A 17354-nucleotide genomic window follows, 5' to 3' on the forward strand; every position below is an offset into this window, starting at 1 on the left:
TGCTGCCCTGCCCTCCTCTCAAGGCATCAGCAGCTTGAACTGCTTAACTAGTGAGAGTTTTGTCTGTCTGTCTGCAATGTGACTTTGGTTATAGATGTTCTTTGCATGCTTTTGTCTTTTGGGGGACTTGGTCTGCTCTTCACCATTTGTGGACACTGGGAATCCTGTCTGCTGCCTGGGCTTTGCACTGCTTAGATGGAAGGTCTTTTGCTGTTCTGGGTTCATGTGAGATGAAGATTCTAAGGCTACTGTCCCAGTCCCTCTTTTTGAGAGTATTCATTCATTTACTTTAGTTGTTTTGTTTCTGTTTTAAAATAACATAAGATCTCTTCTTATGTACAAGGATTTCATAGTATGATATTCTATTCAGAAAGAAAAATATGGGAAATAAATCTCTTTTTTTAATTACCAGATACTTTATTTATTTATTTATTTATTTATTTATTTATTTTAATTTTTAAATTTTATTTTTGTTTAAAATAGGGAAATAAATCTTTTTAAAACCCCCAAGTTTTTCTCCCAAAAGGCCAGAGATGCCAAAATGCCCTCAGGCAGAAGGAGGGGCCACACCCACTCTGTAAAGGAAAAAAAAAAAGAAGATATTTTCCCCACCTGAGTTCCAGGAGTTACAAAACTTGCCAAGAAAATGCCTTGGGAAATAATAATTCTCTTTAAAACCTCATAAGGTTGTTAAGACATAAAAATTAGATATAACTAAGATGAAGGGTCTTTATAAGGTTTTTCAGTAATTTTGTGTATATATATATATATATATATATATAAACAGTTTTCCAAAGTCCTTGGTAACTTAAGACTGGAGTTTTGCTGGGTTAAATAATAAAAATTATCAAATATCTAGGTATTTTGAGATAACAGGATACTGAAATGTTAATCTGAGTTGTCTACTTTTAACTTCTTATTACAGAGAATCTAGAGGATAGATTTGAGTATGTTAATGAATGTCTTGCATTTTATTTGAAATATATCTTTAAAAAATGTGAATGTACTGCTAATCTGAGGGATGTTAATTAATCACATGTCACCTAAAAATTAAGGTTTCTAAGAGTTAAGAACCCTAATTAATTGGAAAGAAATTGTATAGTTTTAGTAAAAGAAGGCATGAGGCATGGAGATGCATTTTGAAGGAGAAAAGAACATGAGTTGCTCTAAAGCCGATTATTTCTAAATAGGTAAGAAGGTTTGTGAAAGCTGTAGAAGGGTTATAAAGAGAAATCTTAAAAGGAAATTGTAGGTAATCTTAATAATAAATTTAATTAGATAAGTGAATCTAAAATGAACTAATACAGAATTTGTTTAGTCCTTTCCAGCCTGTTAAAAGGGAAAAAGTTTTTCCTGTATTTGCCTAGGATGCAAAAGTTTTATAAATTATTAAAATGGTTATATATTATGTTATATTAATCAGGTACTTGATTACTTTAAAAAAGCCATCTCCGTAATCATGGGAACTGAAGTTTTACTAGCCTATGTTTGTGTTTAATCTCTCTTATCACTTTGAATGAATAAATACTTTAATACTGTTTCATAATAATAATGATGATATATGATCTTTTGGTCAAATAAGTTTGAAACCTTCCCAGGGTTTGAATTTTAAGAAACTTTTTTTTTACCCAGAATTGGCTTAGGTCATCCCAATAGGCCCTGGAATGCCTCAAAGGATTTTGTTTTCTCTCCTTATGAAGGAAAAGCTTATACTTAAGGTACATGGAAGCTCTGTCGAGTAAAGAAATAATAACTATATTCTATTTATATATACATGTTATCCAAATAGATGTAAAAATCTCTAGGAGTCTATAAATTCTAATATACTTTCATTTATAATTTTAATTGATATTCTGGAATTTTGTGTTTTGCAGAAAGGACAAGATTCCATGTCAATTGCGTTATAATCAAATTTATACCACATCCTTTTAAATTTCTTCTTGTTATATAGAGACACTCACTGTTTTGTTGAAATGCATTTGTAGAAATGTCACAACTTCTGAGGGATCCATGGAAAAGTCTCTGACTTATTTTAAATTATATATCTCTGAGGATAAAGTTTCAGATCATCCCCTTTGAACTGGATGAGAATTATTAGAACTCCATAGAGTATCTGGATTTATAGAAGTACTGGCAAGAAAAAAAATCAGGAGAAATAAAAATTGATTATGGGACTGAATGAACTGAAAATAATTATAGTTTTTGTAAATTTTGTTAAAAGTATTTCTGATTTCTAATCTTTCTGTTTTTCAGACATAAGAAAATTTGTTTCTTTTCTTAAAGCAATTAGGTAAATTATATTTTTCTCCCTACCTGCTTGATCCCTCCAGAATTTGGCAATTTTTAATGAGTGAATTGTGGCAATACGTTTCTTTGCATGAATTCAGTAAGACCGGTTTTCAATTGTGCCTTTATTAACCAAGACTTGGACTGAAATGTCATGTTTGAGAGAGACATGCCTGGACTCTGGATGTCACCAGAAAACCTCAAGAAAACGAGGACTGACTTTGAAGCCAATAAGAGCACCTTGGAGAAAGCCTGGTACCTTGCTTGGTCATATGGTTCAGAGCAGTCTTTCCAGGTAACAGACAAAGGTTGTTTTCCTGGGAGATGGCAAGGAAATAACCTCAAGACATTTTAGGGACCTCAAGAACTTGAGTCTATAGGTATTGCAGGCAAAACCTGGTGGCAACTGGGTAGCTGGCTTCTTTGCCCTGAGGGGCTAATTAAAGCTCAATCATGAGATTCCAGCAAAGCAGATTTTTAAAAGCCTATATGGTCAAGTGCTATTCTTATTGGATTCATACAAACAATCAGGCCAAACTGAAACTGAATGGCACAGTAAAGAGATTCGTCTTAATTAGGCTCTTTAATGAAATGAGGGTGATTTAAGGGGGGGGAAATTGTTTCAATAGGGAAACATTAGAACTGAAATGTCTTTTTGTTTTGTTTTGTTTTGTTTTGTTTCTCCTTCCACAAAACCATTTGTCATAATTCTTGTTCTGGCTTTGCCCCAATAATATTAAAATTTATAACAGTTTGTCTCCACCAGGTTACAAGCCCTACTTGTACTCAGGGAAAACTACCTCTAGATACCACTGCGACCTCCTTTTGTGCCCAGGCCTCACTGTCCCTCTGAAAAAGAGCAAGGATCTCTTGGCTCTGAAGGAAAACGTCACCCCCTTTCAGCAGGAAGTAGCTGTAAGAAGAGACTGCACCTCTCTTCTCTGAAATAATTCAGAGCCAAGATCCTTGAGGGGGATGTAGTAGGCAGTCAGACAGACATAAGCAGAGCAAGGACAAAGGGCCAGGTACAGAAGGTCATCAAGGTAGAAAGCCCCAGGTGCCTAGCAAGGGTAGGGTGGGATCTCCCCCACCAGAATGGCCCGCCTTAGCATATCACTGGTCATGCAGTTTGGACTCCCTGACCTTTCCTCTGTAGAAATAACATCGAGGCCTCAGGAAAGGTTGGGAGCCAAAACTATGGCAGGAGACTCATCTGCATTGGGAGCAGATGCTACCAATTGCCCTATTATTGTTGGAAGGGGTCATACTATGTTTTCTATTAAAGTAGCAGAGGTAGCTACCATAGGAGTGTGTATACTTTACAGGATGTCCAGGACACTGTTTTTGTCTTTGAAATATCAGCAGAATTGAACTGTTCAAAATAAAATCCCTATCTTATGGAAATGGGCTTGTTCGCCCTCCTCCTGGTTGGTTCCTGCTCTGTGGTTTAACCGATGAATAGTGCTGGAGGCCCTTGCACCGTTGGATGCTTGACTGTAACATTGCCACAGAAGCCTCATCCTCAGCGGGTGCGCCGTGAGCTCACACTAGATGGAAACTGCGATGGTGAAGTAAATCTGTTCAGCCAGGCTGAATATATCTCTATGGCTATATTTGTCACTCCAGTGATGGTAAGATTATTGGACACTGAAGTAACTAATTTGCCTTGTGCTATGGTAAAAGCTCTGAATTCTACCTCCCAGGCTACAGCGGCTATGGGTCAGGAACTGGGGCAAGTAAGAGAAGCCGTCCGAGAAAATCAAGCCGCCATTGATTACTTATTACTCAGACACAATCAGGGGTGTGAAGATTTTAAGGGTATGTGCTGTTTCAATCTAACTGATAACTCTGAACTCATAGAGCATAAGTTACAAAAGTCCAAGATACTTTTTCCCACGTTAAACAAAGGGAAGGCTGCTTTACTAAGGAGTTCTCTGCCTTGGCCTCTTGGTTACCCAGCTGGACTGGGATAAAGGAAGCATCCCTGGTCTTTTTACTTTTCATATTCATTTGTCTAATTTCGTGTTGTTGTCTACAATGTATGCCTCTTTTCTCTAGCCTTTGCCAGTTTGTCTGCCCCAAAATGGACAGGAGCCACGTGGCAGAAGCAAAGATTTTAGCACTACAGCAATATGACAGATTTAAGAATAAGATTTAGCCCGGCCGGGCGTGGCTCAGCGGTTGAGTGTCGACCTAGGATCCAGGCGATCGGGGTTCAATTCCTGGTCAGGGCACATGCCCGGGTTGCGGGCTCGATCAGTGACTCTCTTATCATTGATGTTTCTATCTCTCTCTCCCTCTCCTTTCCTCTCTCTGAAATCAATAAAGATATATTTAAAAAAAGAAAAAAAGAAAAAAAAAGAATAAGATTTAGTATAGTATAAAGTTGATAGATATCAACTAATTTACCTAACTAGAGGAGGAAAAGATAAGGGCATTTATAATGTCCAAAGATTGAACACCTGAATTAATCTGACATAAAATCATATTACTTATAAGTTATAGAATACATATACTTATGTGAACAGGGGTTTAAGTTTCTTTTTCCTTGAGTTTCTTTTCCCTAGGCCTTTGCGCCCATACACTCCCCTTGATTCTGGACAAAGCAATTAAGGAGGTGATGCAACCTTGGACAATATGGCCAAGAGGCATGGTCAGGCCTATCCAACCAGGAGTCAAGATATCATCTTATCAAGACATCACCAGATGACGAAGAACAATAGCTGATGCCTGCGGACCTCTGGGGCTGCACAATAGCTGCATTCCATTTCCAGCCTCAGTTTACCCCATTTCCCCATATAACCCTATCCCTCACGCCACTCCTTAAGACAGGTTTTGGATGCTCGCATGCTCCCTGTTTTCTTGGTTGGCCGGCCTTCTCAATAAACGTCTTATAAGATTCAACCCTGCCTCTGTTGAATTGAATACTGGGACAGGCAGCCCCAAGCCCCACCTGGGTTTCCTGGTAACACAACATCCAGGGTGGTTCACAGCTAGGAGGGGGGAGACAAGCTGCTTAAGAAACTCACAGTATTGGCAGAACAAGAGTTATCTACCTACAAAACAATTCCCTGCTTTCATTTTTTTTGGCATTCCAATTCTCCATGAATTTGAATGTTCTGTTGATATTTTCTGTTACTTTTGGATTAGGAATTACCTCTATAATTCTAGAACTCATATTTAGTGGTACTTTATTTTTTTATGGCCCTGTTAAGATGGAAAGAACATATAAAGCTACTATCCATGTCAGGATTTCTTCTGTTTATATCTTATTACCATAAAATCAGTGACACTTTGCTCATAAATATTCATAAGCCTATTAGTTATGTCACTGACAGGGACTGGGTCTGGAGTGGGTCTGCTTTGGGCCTACCAGTAGTGGGTGGGAGTTTTTTTACTTTGTACAGGAAAGATTTCATAATATGAGTCCAGGTGATTTTGAGAGTACATTTATTAAAGCTGGGGACAGTGAAACAAGGGAAGGGCTTAGGCTAGAAGAAGCAACAGGAGAAAGCCTAGGCAGTGCTGGTCTTTGGCTCTCTAGAAATGTCATAGGAAAGAAGTGGGCCTCAATGGGCTGCTGTTAGCTCACTGAAAAGTCAGAGAAAAGGGGCCTTGGAGACAGGTTTAAGGGGTCAGCCCAGGACAAGCTGCTGCTGCCCACTGCTCCCCTGGTTGCAAGTCTTGTGCAGGCCCTTAGAATTTAGGAAAGAAGAGTAAAGATGCATGCCTGAGAGGGAGGAAAGGCATGGGTGTGCTCCAGAGAGAGATCCAGCACTGGCATTCTTTGTCTGGAGGGTTATTAAATCTCTTCTGCAGGCCAGTGGAGGGGTTGGAGAGGGGCGGAAGGGAGGAGTATTTTAAGGAAAGTCTCTTGGGAGGGTTTTAGCAGAATATTCATCAGCTTTCCTTGTGTGTTCTTTAATGTGCTGATGCATTAAAATGAGTGTATAGGGGAGTTTGGGATCATTCTCTGGTCACTCTGGTCTATTTTCACTACTTTACTTTTATCTTGGGTCTGTCTGGCTCCAATCAGGTTTTTTGTTATTTGTTCATCTGTCCTTGGGTTTGGCTGGCAAAAATGGCACTAATTGGGTCTCTGTTAACTATCTCATTGACTAGGGCAACTTAAGCTATTTATTCTCTGGTTAGGGAGGAGAGGTATAAACCATTTGCTCTCAAGTGTCCTTTGTTAGGGAAGATTCACTACTAGCTGTCAGTAAATTGTTCAAATTGTTTGGCCTTGTTTAATTATTTTGTCTTAGTTTCCTGAGTCCACTTGTCTAAGAATTTTCCTAGCTTCTTACAATCCTGCCTCATTGCCCCCTTAGAGGATTCCATCCCTGAAATCTTTTAGGGTGATGAGGGAGGAGGGTATGTCTTCACTAACTTCTTCCTGCTGACAAGGGCCATGGTCCCTACCTGTGTAGTGTATGGAAGTCTCTCCCTGCGAGATTTAAGGGAGGTAAGGGAATGGGATCCGAGACTGGAACAGAGAAGCCGTTGGCCGATTCTTCTAAAGTAGGGATGGGCCGGGATTCCCAAAGTGTCATCATCTTAACATGGAATTGTTGTTTCCTAGAGGCAACAAATTTGACAAGAAGGTTAAAAAGGTATGACCCAAAGGTGAGGAGGAGAACTACAACTGCTAGGGGCCCAAGGAGGGGTAAAGACCAGGTAATGGAGGGGAGAGCAGACTGTATAGCCTCCAGACTGAGCTGGCAGAAGGGTTCCCCTTTTAACATTATAAAGCCAGGTGACTTGGTCATAGAGTTTTTTGATATTTTCTTTTACTTGATTTGAAAAGTTAATGTAAGTGCAGCAGGTTGTATTTATGACTGCGCACACTCCTCCTTCTAATGCTAGTAGGTAATTGAGGGCTAATCTGGTGTCTACCATAACATTAGCAAGAGCATCTAGAGACTGTTTTGGAGGGCATTGCTAGTAATTTCTTTTTATTTTTGCTAATCCTCACCTGAGAACATTTTTTCCATGTTTTTTTTTTTTTTTTTAGAGAAAGTGGGAGGGAGGGAGGAGAGGGGGGAAAGAGAGAGAGAGAGACACATCAGTGTGAGAGAGACATCAATTGGTTGCCTCCCACATAAGCCCGGACCTGGGCTGGGGACTGAACCTGCAATCCAGCTACATCCCCTTGACTAGGAATCGAACTCATGACCCTTTGGTGAGCAGGGCCAACAGTCTAACCACTGAGTCACAATGGCCAGGGCACTAGTAGGGTTTTTTGGGGCAGCCGTACTGTCCATTAAACTTCTTAAGATGGCTTTATGATACGTGAATTTTCCCCATGGGCCTGATAAGCTGATGGCTGCGCCTATGCCAGCTACAATGAGACCTATGGCTCTCTTATTCTGAGGGTGAGTAGCATTATGAACAGTGACAGAAATCCCTTGGGGGCTAAGAAAACCTAAGGTGCACTGGCCCTGAAATTGTGTGTTGTTGATACACGGATAGGCAAGAGCAGGTAATGGTTGGTGGAATTTGGTATAAGGTCAGCCACCATAAGGTAGGCTATTTTTGCAGTGCCCACAAAGAAAGAAATATCCAGAAGGAATGATGGTCCCCGAGGATAAGTTGTTGAAAACTAGGCCCATAGGGTTGGACCTCAGTAGGTGTCTTCCCTGCAGTCAGGGGAAAGGGGTCCGCCTTTTAGGAGGAGGTCCCTTGGCTCTGTGGGGCCTTTATGTGCTGTGGGAACTTGGTAAACGAGTTTCCAGTTAATATTAGTTTCTCCTGGTCAATAACTGCAGATGTTCTGGGAGTCATTTTGAGAATTAGTTTCCCAGACACCTGATTGAGCCCTGTAGCCTAGTGGACACCATTGTGTCTGATTGGGAGTACAGGAAACATTGTTAGAAGAAGTCTTTGGATATATCAGAGACAGGACAGAATTATTTAGTTCAAGCTTATTGATATATTTGTCGAATGTAATATAATGATAGCAGGGTTCTGTAAGAGTCTTGCATAAGAACCTCAATACAGACCAGTTAGTCTGATTAATGAATGGGGTGAGGTTGGTGCAAGGAAAGCTGCCGGGAACTGGAAAGAGGTTTACTGAAAAAGGACTAGCTCCTTAAAAAAAAAAATTGGGGACCCTGATAATAGGGTTAGATTTAAATCAAGGTGGGGGGGCTCTTGATATCCACTGTCTATGACAGATCCAGCAATTGGAAAGTTGATTTCCAGCAGCAATGATATTGGAAAAGTTTACCAGCTTATTAGTCTTCCATTCTTTTCATAAAGGTCTTGAGTACAGTAGGGATATGAAAACAAGAAGGATAAACATTGTTGGTTAGAATTTGAATAATTTGAGTGGACTTTACTTGATAAAGGTTAAATCCAACAAGAACAGAAAAATTCTTTACCTGGGGCAGGAAGCTGGGCATACTGACAGGCTAATAGAAAAAGTGTCAGAAATATGAGGACAATTATACTAAGGCCCAGCCATTACATTACTTATTTGTAACAGGTTCTTATTTCTTGAAGAGGAGTTTGAGATCCTCAATGGATTCACAAAAGTAGGTCTCAGGCAGTGGTTTCTGTGGGAACTCACAGGAAACGTGTTTGATTTGAGATCAGTGAACCCAGCTGGCTATCCCTGCGAGCTTCACTGCAGTTGGGGTGCTTAGTCGGACTTGATGTGGGCCCTTCCATCTGGGCTGTAGTTGAGACTTAGGACAGTCGTCCCTCCAGGTTTTTAAAAGACCTTGTTCTCTGGTTTAACTTTTTTGTGTTGGTAGTCTTTATTGGGGGTAAGTAGAATTTTGTTTCCATATTTCTGTAATGTTTTTTGTATTTGTCCTAGATTAATGGTATAAGACATCAGCTGGAGCCCAGTCAGTGTGGCTCAGCAGTTGAGCATCAACCTAGGATCCAGGAGATCATGGTTCAATTCCTGGTCAGGGCACATGCCCGAGTTGTGGGCTCCATCTCCAATAGGGGGTGTGAAGAAGGCAGCCAATCAATGACTCTCTCATCATTGATGTTTCTATCTCTCGCTCTCCCTCTCCCTTCCTCTCTCTGAAATCAATGAAGACATATTTTTAAAAAATAAGACATTGGCTGGATGTCATTTTTATTAGGTCAGATCTGAGAACAGGCCTGCCAAAGGTGAGTTCAAAGAGGCTAACTTGTAATTTTTCTTTAGGTGCAGCTCTCATTTTCTTTTTCTTTTTAAATATATCTTTATTGATTTCAAAGAGAGGAAAGGAGAGGGAGAGAGAGAGAGAGACAGAAACATCAATGATGAGAGAGTCATTGATCAAGCCCACAACCGGGCATGTGCCCTGACTGGGAATCGAACCCTGATCGCCTGGATCCCAGGTCGACGCTCAACGGCTGAGCCATGCCCGGCCTGGCACAGCTCTCATTTTCATGAGCCATATGGGTAACACGGACATCCAGGACTTTGAGGTTTCTTGGCATAGCTTGGTTAGAGTCCTTTTTAGGGTTTTATTAGCTTTAGATCTACTTTATTCAAGAATTGAGGTCTCCATGATGAATGTAAGTGGTAGTCAATTGCTAAAGCTTGAGCCAGCTGTTGTGTAATTTTGGCTACGAAGAGAGTCACTTGTCACTGTATAAGCTTCTTGGTAGTCCAATCCTAGGTAAGATTTTTCTAAGTACTCGGTTATTTTAGTAGCTTTTTCCGTTCTGCTAGGAAAGGCTTCAATCCATCCAGGGAAAGTTTTTACAAATACTAGCAAATATTTCAATCTAGCTTTAGGAGGCATCTGAGTGAAATTAACTTGCTAACTTCCCCAGGGTATGTGCCAGGTTTGTATTGGGTCAGGAGGGGAGGAAGAGGAAGGTGACTCAGGTTTATTTTAGAGCAAAGTACACATCCTTGGTCATTTCTTTTACAGTTTTATGAAGCTTCGGTGTCAAACAGCTGGGAGACAAGGATGGCAAGAGCACCTCTTCCCAAGTAAGGTGTGAGGTAACAAAAGTTTACTACCCCTAGACATTCAGCCTGCAGGGTCTCTGAAGAATCCATTCTTTAAGGCCCAGGAGATTTCCTCTGTGGTGTAGAAGGGGCCTTTCGGGGGCTGAGGGAGGTTGGGGAACGAACTGCCTTTAGGGTGATTGATGAAGGCCGGCTACTACCTTAGCCGCCTTTGACTATATCTATATTCCTTTTTGGTGGCCCCGGCAATGTATCATTGCTATTTCTTGGGGAAGTGTTACAACTGCCAGGAGTTCTAAAATTTCTTTATGGTGTTTTATGGGGGAGGTTTTAGCTGTTAAAAGCCCTCTTTCTTTCCAAATAGTAGCATGGGCATGTAATTAGAAACCCATACTTAGAGTCAGTATAGATATTAACTGGGATATTTTCCTCTAATTATAAGGCCTTAGTGAGTGCTATGAGTTCAGCTTTTGGGGCCAAAGTAGTAGGGTGCACGCATTTTGACTTTAGTGTTTCTTGAAGACCGACAATGGTATAATCCACCTTTTACCCCATTTTGTATAAAACTATTGCCATCCGTAAACCATTCTGCATCAGGCTTAGGTAAAGGTTCATCCTTTAGGTCAGGCCTGTTTGACTTACTCAGCAGTGTCTATGCATTGGTGTGCGACCTAGTTTTCTTTGTTTATTGGTAGGAGGGTGGCAGGATTGAGAGTTTGGCAAACCTTTAGGATTAATTCAGGAGAGTGAAGGACGAGAGCCTGATATTTATTTAGCCTTCCTCTCATGAGCCACTGGTATCCCTTTATTTCTAACACAGCCTGTACTTGATGGGGGGGCTTGTACTTTTAGTGGCTACCCTAGGGTAAATGTATTGGCCACTCCTACTAGGAGAGCAGTGGCTGCTACAGCTGGTTATCAACATAGCCAGCCGGCTGCTGTAGCATCATCTAGTAGTTTTGAAAAGTAAGCTAGCTACCAGTTTTGGAGTTTAATTTCTGGGTGGGACCTCCAAGTGTTATTTCCTGTCTTTCTTTTACATACAAGATAAGAGGGTTTTCTAAATTTGGCAAGATCAACTCAGATGCACTGCTTAGTTTCGCTTTTAATTTCTCAAAACATACGGCAACATCTAGTCTATTAGCCCTCTGTTGTCTTTTTTTAAAGCCTTATATGGAGGTTTAGCAATTAGTCCAAAACCTGGCATCCACAGGTGGCAGAAGCCAGATATTCCTAAAAATTCTTGAAGATGTTCGTTACTTTGTGGGACTCCGAGAGCAAGAATGGCCTGTTTTCTTTGGGACAACAGGGTCCAAGATCCTGGGGTAAGTAGGAACCCCAGATATTGGACCACTGGAAGGTTATCTGGACCTTTTAGGGACAGACTTCATATCCTCTATTTGTAAGGAAATTTAATACCAGGATGGAATTTTTATCTGAGTCCTCTTTGTTAGTACTAAAAAGTAATGTCTTCAACATATTGTAGGAGGGTCCAGTTGGTCTACTGGAGTTCTCTAAATTTTTTGGTTAAAGAATTTCCAAACAAATAGGGATTGTCCCTAAAGCCCTGAGGGGGTACAGTCCATGTATATTGTCAAGTCTCCCTAGTTTGAGGGTTAATCCATTCAAATGCAAACAAGTGCTGGGAATCAGGATGAAGGGGGTTGCAGAAAAAGGCATCCTTTAAATTTAATTCAGTAAAATATTTGGCTTCTCCTGGGATTTAAGATAGTGTAGGGGTTTGGAACTATAAAATGTACCAGAATTACAACCTTATTTACTGCCCTTAAGTCTTGTACAAGCTGGTATTCTCCATTTGGCTTCTGTGCTGGGAGAAGAGGGGTATTGCTTGGGGACTGGCAGGGCCTGAGAAGCCCATGCTTTAAATATTGTTAATGAGAGGATCAATCCCTTTTATGGCCTTAGGTTTTAGAGAGTATTGTCTTTTGTTAAGTTAGGGTACCTCTGGTACTGTCCTGCCCAGTATTCCAGTTTCCCAAACCTCGGGATTGACTTGAAAGAGGACAGATTCTGGAATATTATTAATTTCTGGTTCAGGGTGAAAAGTTAGATTGTCCATCAGTCATAACAATGAGGGTTCATTATCTTCTATGGCTAATGCTCCTGGGGCAGTGGTAGTTCCTAGACTAGACAAACTGTCCCTCCCTATTAAGGGAATGGGGCACCCTGGCACAACAAGAAAATTATGACTAGAAGTGCGATTTCCGAGGCAGCAGCTGAGGGGTTAAGTGAAATGGTAGCATTGACGATGCCAATTTACCCCAGTGATCAAACAGGTTTGGGAAGAAAGAGTCCCTGGGGAGTGTAAGCAGCTTGCGTGTCTGATAAAAATCTGATGGGCTTACCTGCCTCATCAAGGGTCACCTGGAGGTTCCTCTGGTGTGATGGTCAGTGTGGGGCCTCAGGCACAGTCAGTTCTCAGGTGTTTTGAACATCATTGGTTTGGAGGCACTAGGTTCCCTTCGGAGCCTAGGACACTCACTTTTCCAATGGCCTTTCCTCTTGTAGTAGGGTCCTGGTGCTGGAGGTAGTTGAGCCAAGTCAGTTGTAGGCGCTCCTTCTTTACGAGTCCTTCTTGTTCGCAGGAATAGCATTGCCCCTTTGACGTCCGTTGCAGCCCAGGGGCTGGGTGACTCTGAAGTGGCATAGGACTTAGAGCTGTGGCTAACGAGTGAGCCGTTTGTTTCTAGTTTGTGGCTTTTTGCTCTTCCTCTTCCCTGATTCGGTTGTTAAAAACACTGAAAGCATGCTGTTTTTACAACCGACTCAGGGAAGAGCAATTCAACAACAAAGATAAATGAAAAACAAACAAAAAAACTATACTGTAGCAATAAAAACAACAACATACTGTAGCAATGAAAAAAACTCCAAAACACTGAAAGCTATCTCTATCAGTTGCTCAGTGGGGGTCTGCAGTCCCAAGGCTAGTTTTTGTAAATTTCTCGTGATGTGTGTGTGTGGGGGGGGCTACCTCCTCAATAAAATGCATTCCCAGAAGGGCTGGGCCCTTAACAGACTCAGGGTCGATGTTTGTGTGTTTTCATGAAGCTTGTGTTAACCATCCCTGAAAAAGGGCAGGGTTTTCATCTTTTTTTTTTTTAAGTAACCTCTTTCATTTTGTCATAATTAACAGGCTTAATAGCATATTTTTTCATCCCTTCTATGAGATAAGTAACCGAATGGGTCCAGTAGTCCCTTCCCTCTTGTCTGTCCCAGTTTAATAGACCTAATTAGGTCCTGATCTGGGATTGCATCCCCTCCATTTATATTTTCAATGTTGAGCATGATGACTGGCTAATTTATCAGTATCACATTGTATGCGGGAAACGTATTTATACATTTTACGTTGACTGGTAGTAGAGCGCGCGATAAAAACTACCCGCAAACAATGTGGTATAAGCCATAGCAGCTCCTATTATGCGCTGCTTTTCATTTACAGTACAGCAGTGTAGGAGAACAATCTGTAAGTCACTCCAAGCTAGGTCATAATGTTACCGATGAGCTTGGGCTCTTGTCTCCTGATATAGAAGAATTTAGATCAGGGACACTGATAAAAGCAAAGGCAGATTTATTGAGGCTCTACAGAGGGCAAGAACACTGAGATGGGGACTCAGGTTCCGTGCCCCCAATGTGGAGCTTAGGGGTTTTTATTTCTTGGGAGCACAGTACTTGCTGAGGTTAACCGATCAGGGTGTAGGTTGGCTGGCTTTTTCCTGATTTGGAACACTGATGTCCAGGATATGTCAGCAACGCAAAGCATTCTGGGATTGTGCAGCACTTATTATGGAATGCAGGAAGGGACTTTCCCTACTAGCTATTGAGTTTATTCTTGTGATTGGTGGCTTGGGTTTGGGTCTGAAAAACAAACTTAAAAGGAGTCAGGGTAGTTCCTGGACCGTTGTTTTATAATTACCTATTGATAATTGCCATAGTTCTGGCAGGGTTTAACTTGATAAAGCAATTTGTTCTGGTAGGGCTTGACTCAATGAAGCAATTTTGGGGAACACTTTATTCTACCTGTTTGAATAAGTCAGTGTGATGAAACCCCTCTGTGAATTTGCAGGGGCCTTTGGAAAACCTACAGATTTTTTCTTTGCAAAGGGCCAGGTCAGACACAGAACAGGGAACACGTATCTAAATAATTCTTTTACCGGGCTCCCTGTTAGCTACTTCCTTCAGAGGTAACATGTTAGGGTTTGGATGATTTTGAGTTCCCCCCCTGGTAGTGGCAGGACTACAAGCAGGGACAAGTGCTGCTAGCAGTTTAGTAGAGGAGGGATTATACACAGCAGCTGTACTTTGGGAGACTGCAGGGAAGTGAGCTGGGAAGCAGGCTGTTCCGCCCTCAGGATGGTTTCTGTTTTATCTGCTAGGAACAGAAGACAGCATCACGCAGGGGCTGTGAGGAAAGTGTCCTTTAACTCATCTGACATTGTGGCAAGACCAAAAAGATTATATATCATTATGAAGTAATACTAAATTAGTTATTTACCCAAAATATGAAATAAAAGGTATGAAATATAAATACTGGCTAGTAAAACTTTAGTTCTCAGGATGGAGAAAGGTAAGCTCTAAAGTTTCAAGTTACCAATAGACTTTAGAAAACTATGTTTAAGCATATATATAAGTATTACTGAAAAGCTTTATCAAAAACTTTTCATTTCAGTTACATCTATTTATTAGTTCTAAACAGCTATATGAGATTTTAAAGTCAATTATTACCCAAGCTATTTTATTGACAAATTTTGTAGCAGAGACAACTAACATGAACTTATTTTTGTAAACCCAGGTAAAACAAACATATATCTTATGTTAATCACTCTAAAAGACATTAACTAAATTTAAACTAGCTTTAGTGTCAAATATTTTTGTTTAGACCATATAATCCTGAAAAAAAGTAGTTAGGATAGTTTTTACTTTTTACCATACACATAAACAGTATTACTAATAATTGTAGAGAAGACAAGATATTTTATTTGTCCTTGACAACTTTTAAGGATGCTGGAGAAGAGTGAGGGGAGACATCAGGCATTGGTGACTTCAACCATTTGCTTGCTTTTTTAAAGTGGCTTTTTTCCCCCTTTCAATTACCTTAACATTGTTTGTATTCCTAATCACCCAGCAGGAAAATCTGTTGAGCCTCTCAAAGCTTTAAAGGTTGTGAATGAGCTGTAGAAACAAAGAAAGTCAGTTCCAATTCAAGGAATTACATATGTAACATCCCAAAGAGTAGTTTAAATGGGAGAAAGAGAAACCCAATGACAGAGATAAGATGTAACATGACAAGCATGAAGTTGTCAAAATCAGTGTAATAAATGCTCTGGATAGAGGACCAGGAATTATAGTATGAGTCACAATAGTAGCATTTTTCAGGCGCCCGATTAATACACCTTGAACCAGGTAAAGGAGGTTGGGTCCCTAAAAGAGAAATGTCCTGTGGACATGTTTACCCCATGTCCTGAGGGTGGCCTTACCAGTTATCATGGTAGATGCCCTGAGGATGGATTTAATCTGCTTAGACAGGGGACTCAATTCCACGCTAGCAAAATGAGGGAGAGAGAAGAGGTCCCTTCAGACATCAGGGGTCATCAGGTCCTAACTCACTGGATCCCACCACCCAGGTGTCACCTGAGGACGGTCATGTGTGCAGGTTACTCTGTATCCAGAGGGCAGGCTTACTTTCTGTATCAGGGTTGATGAGGCAGGTTTTGATGAAGTACTTCTTTTTTTTCTTTTTTTTTTTTTTAGTTTATCTTTATTGTTGAGAGTATTACAGGTATCCCATTTCCCCCCCCCAATTGGTCCCCTCCACTTCGCTGCCACCCCCTTCCCAGGCCTTCACCCCGTTATTAACTGTGTCCATGAGTTATGCATATAACTTCTTTGGTTAATCTCTTCCCACCCTCCACCCCCCTTCCCTCTTTTCTCTGAAATGTGATCATCTGTTGCATGCGTCAATGTCTCTGGATCTGTTTAGTTCATCAGATTCTTTAGTTCATTAGCTTCTTCTTAAAGAAGACCCTTTAGCCTGGCCGGGCATGGCTCAGTGGTTGAGCGTCGACCTAGGATCATCCAGGCGATCGGGGTTTGATTCCTGGTCAGGACACATGCCTGGGTTGCGGGCTCGATCAATGACTCTCTCATCATTGATGTTTCTATCTCTCTCTCTCCCTCACCTTTCCTCTCTCTGAAATCAATAAAGATATATTAAAAAAAAAAAAAAGAATACCCTTCAACTTTTCCTGTAGTGCTGGTCTGGTGGTGATGAACTCCTTTAGCTTTTTCTTGTCTGTGAAGCTCTTTATTTGACCTTCAATTCTAAATGATAGCTTTGCTGGGTAGAACAATCTTGGTTTAGTTCCATGTTTTTTTCATCACTTTGAATATTTCTTGCCACTCCCTTCTGGCCTGCAAAGTTTCTGTTGAGAAATCAGCTGACAGTCATATGGGTGCTCCCTTGTAGTCAACTAACTGCTTTTCTCTTGCTGCTTTTAAGATTCTCTCTTTGTCTTTAACCTTTGGCATTTTAATTATGATGTATCTTGCTGTGGGCCTCTTTGGGTTCCTCTTCTTTGGGACCCTCTGTGATTCCTGGACTTGTAAGTCAATTTCTTTCCCCAGGTAGGGGAAGTTTTCTGTCATTATTTTTTCAAATAGGTTTTCAATTCCTTGGTCTCTTTCTTCCCCTTCTGGCACCCCAATAATACAAATGTTGGGCCTCTTGAAGTTGTCCCAGAGGCTCCTTATACTATTTTCATATTTCTGGATTCTTTTTTCTTTTTGCTCTTCTGGTTGGGTGTTTTCGTTTCCTTATGTTCCAAATTGCTGATTTGATTCTCAGCGTCCTCTACTCTACTGTTCATTCCCTGTAAATTATTCTTCGTTTCAATTCCTGTAGCCTTCATTTCAAATTGGTACTTTATTATGTTGTCGAGTTTCTTATTTATTTCCCTAATAGTCTGCTTAAACATCCTTATAAACAAAATTCTGAACTCTCTATCTGTTAGCTTGCTTGGATCTCTTTCATTTAGTTCCTCTTCTAGAGATTTCTTCTGTTCTTTCCTTTGTGACATGTTTCTTTGCCTCCACATTTTGGCTGTTTCCAGGTGTTTGTTTCTGTGTA

General features: G+C 40.8%; 2 protein-coding genes across 4 annotated transcripts in view; one reads left to right on the forward strand and one right to left on the reverse strand.

Moving 5' to 3' along the window:
* LAMTOR4 (late endosomal/lysosomal adaptor, MAPK and MTOR activator 4) overlaps positions 1-12876 on the reverse strand; it is a 38271-nt gene extending 25395 nt beyond the window's left edge. Inside the window, exons 1-2 of one of the 2 annotated variants that reach the window (XM_081133538.1) lie at positions 12577-12876; positions 6709-6864 (exon numbers count right to left, since the gene is read on the reverse strand). The gene's annotated coding sequence lies outside the window, so the exon portion shown is untranslated. The remainder of the gene's footprint in view (positions 1-6708; positions 6865-12576) is intronic. The other variant, XM_081133540.1, reaches the window with a different exon arrangement.
* LOC308555350 (NXPE family member 3-like) overlaps positions 11312-17354 on the forward strand; it is a 44156-nt gene continuing 38113 nt past the window's right edge. The window contains exon 1 of one of the 2 annotated variants that reach the window (XM_081133535.1): positions 11312-11535. The gene's annotated coding sequence lies outside the window, so the exon portion shown is untranslated. The remainder of the gene's footprint in view (positions 11536-17354) is intronic. The other variant, XM_081133536.1, reaches the window with a different exon arrangement.

The sequence above is a fragment of the Miniopterus schreibersii genome (assembly GCF_964146895.1).
Source record: "Miniopterus schreibersii genome assembly, chromosome: 3".
Classification (NCBI taxonomy): domain Eukaryota; kingdom Metazoa; phylum Chordata; class Mammalia; order Chiroptera; family Miniopteridae; genus Miniopterus; species Miniopterus schreibersii.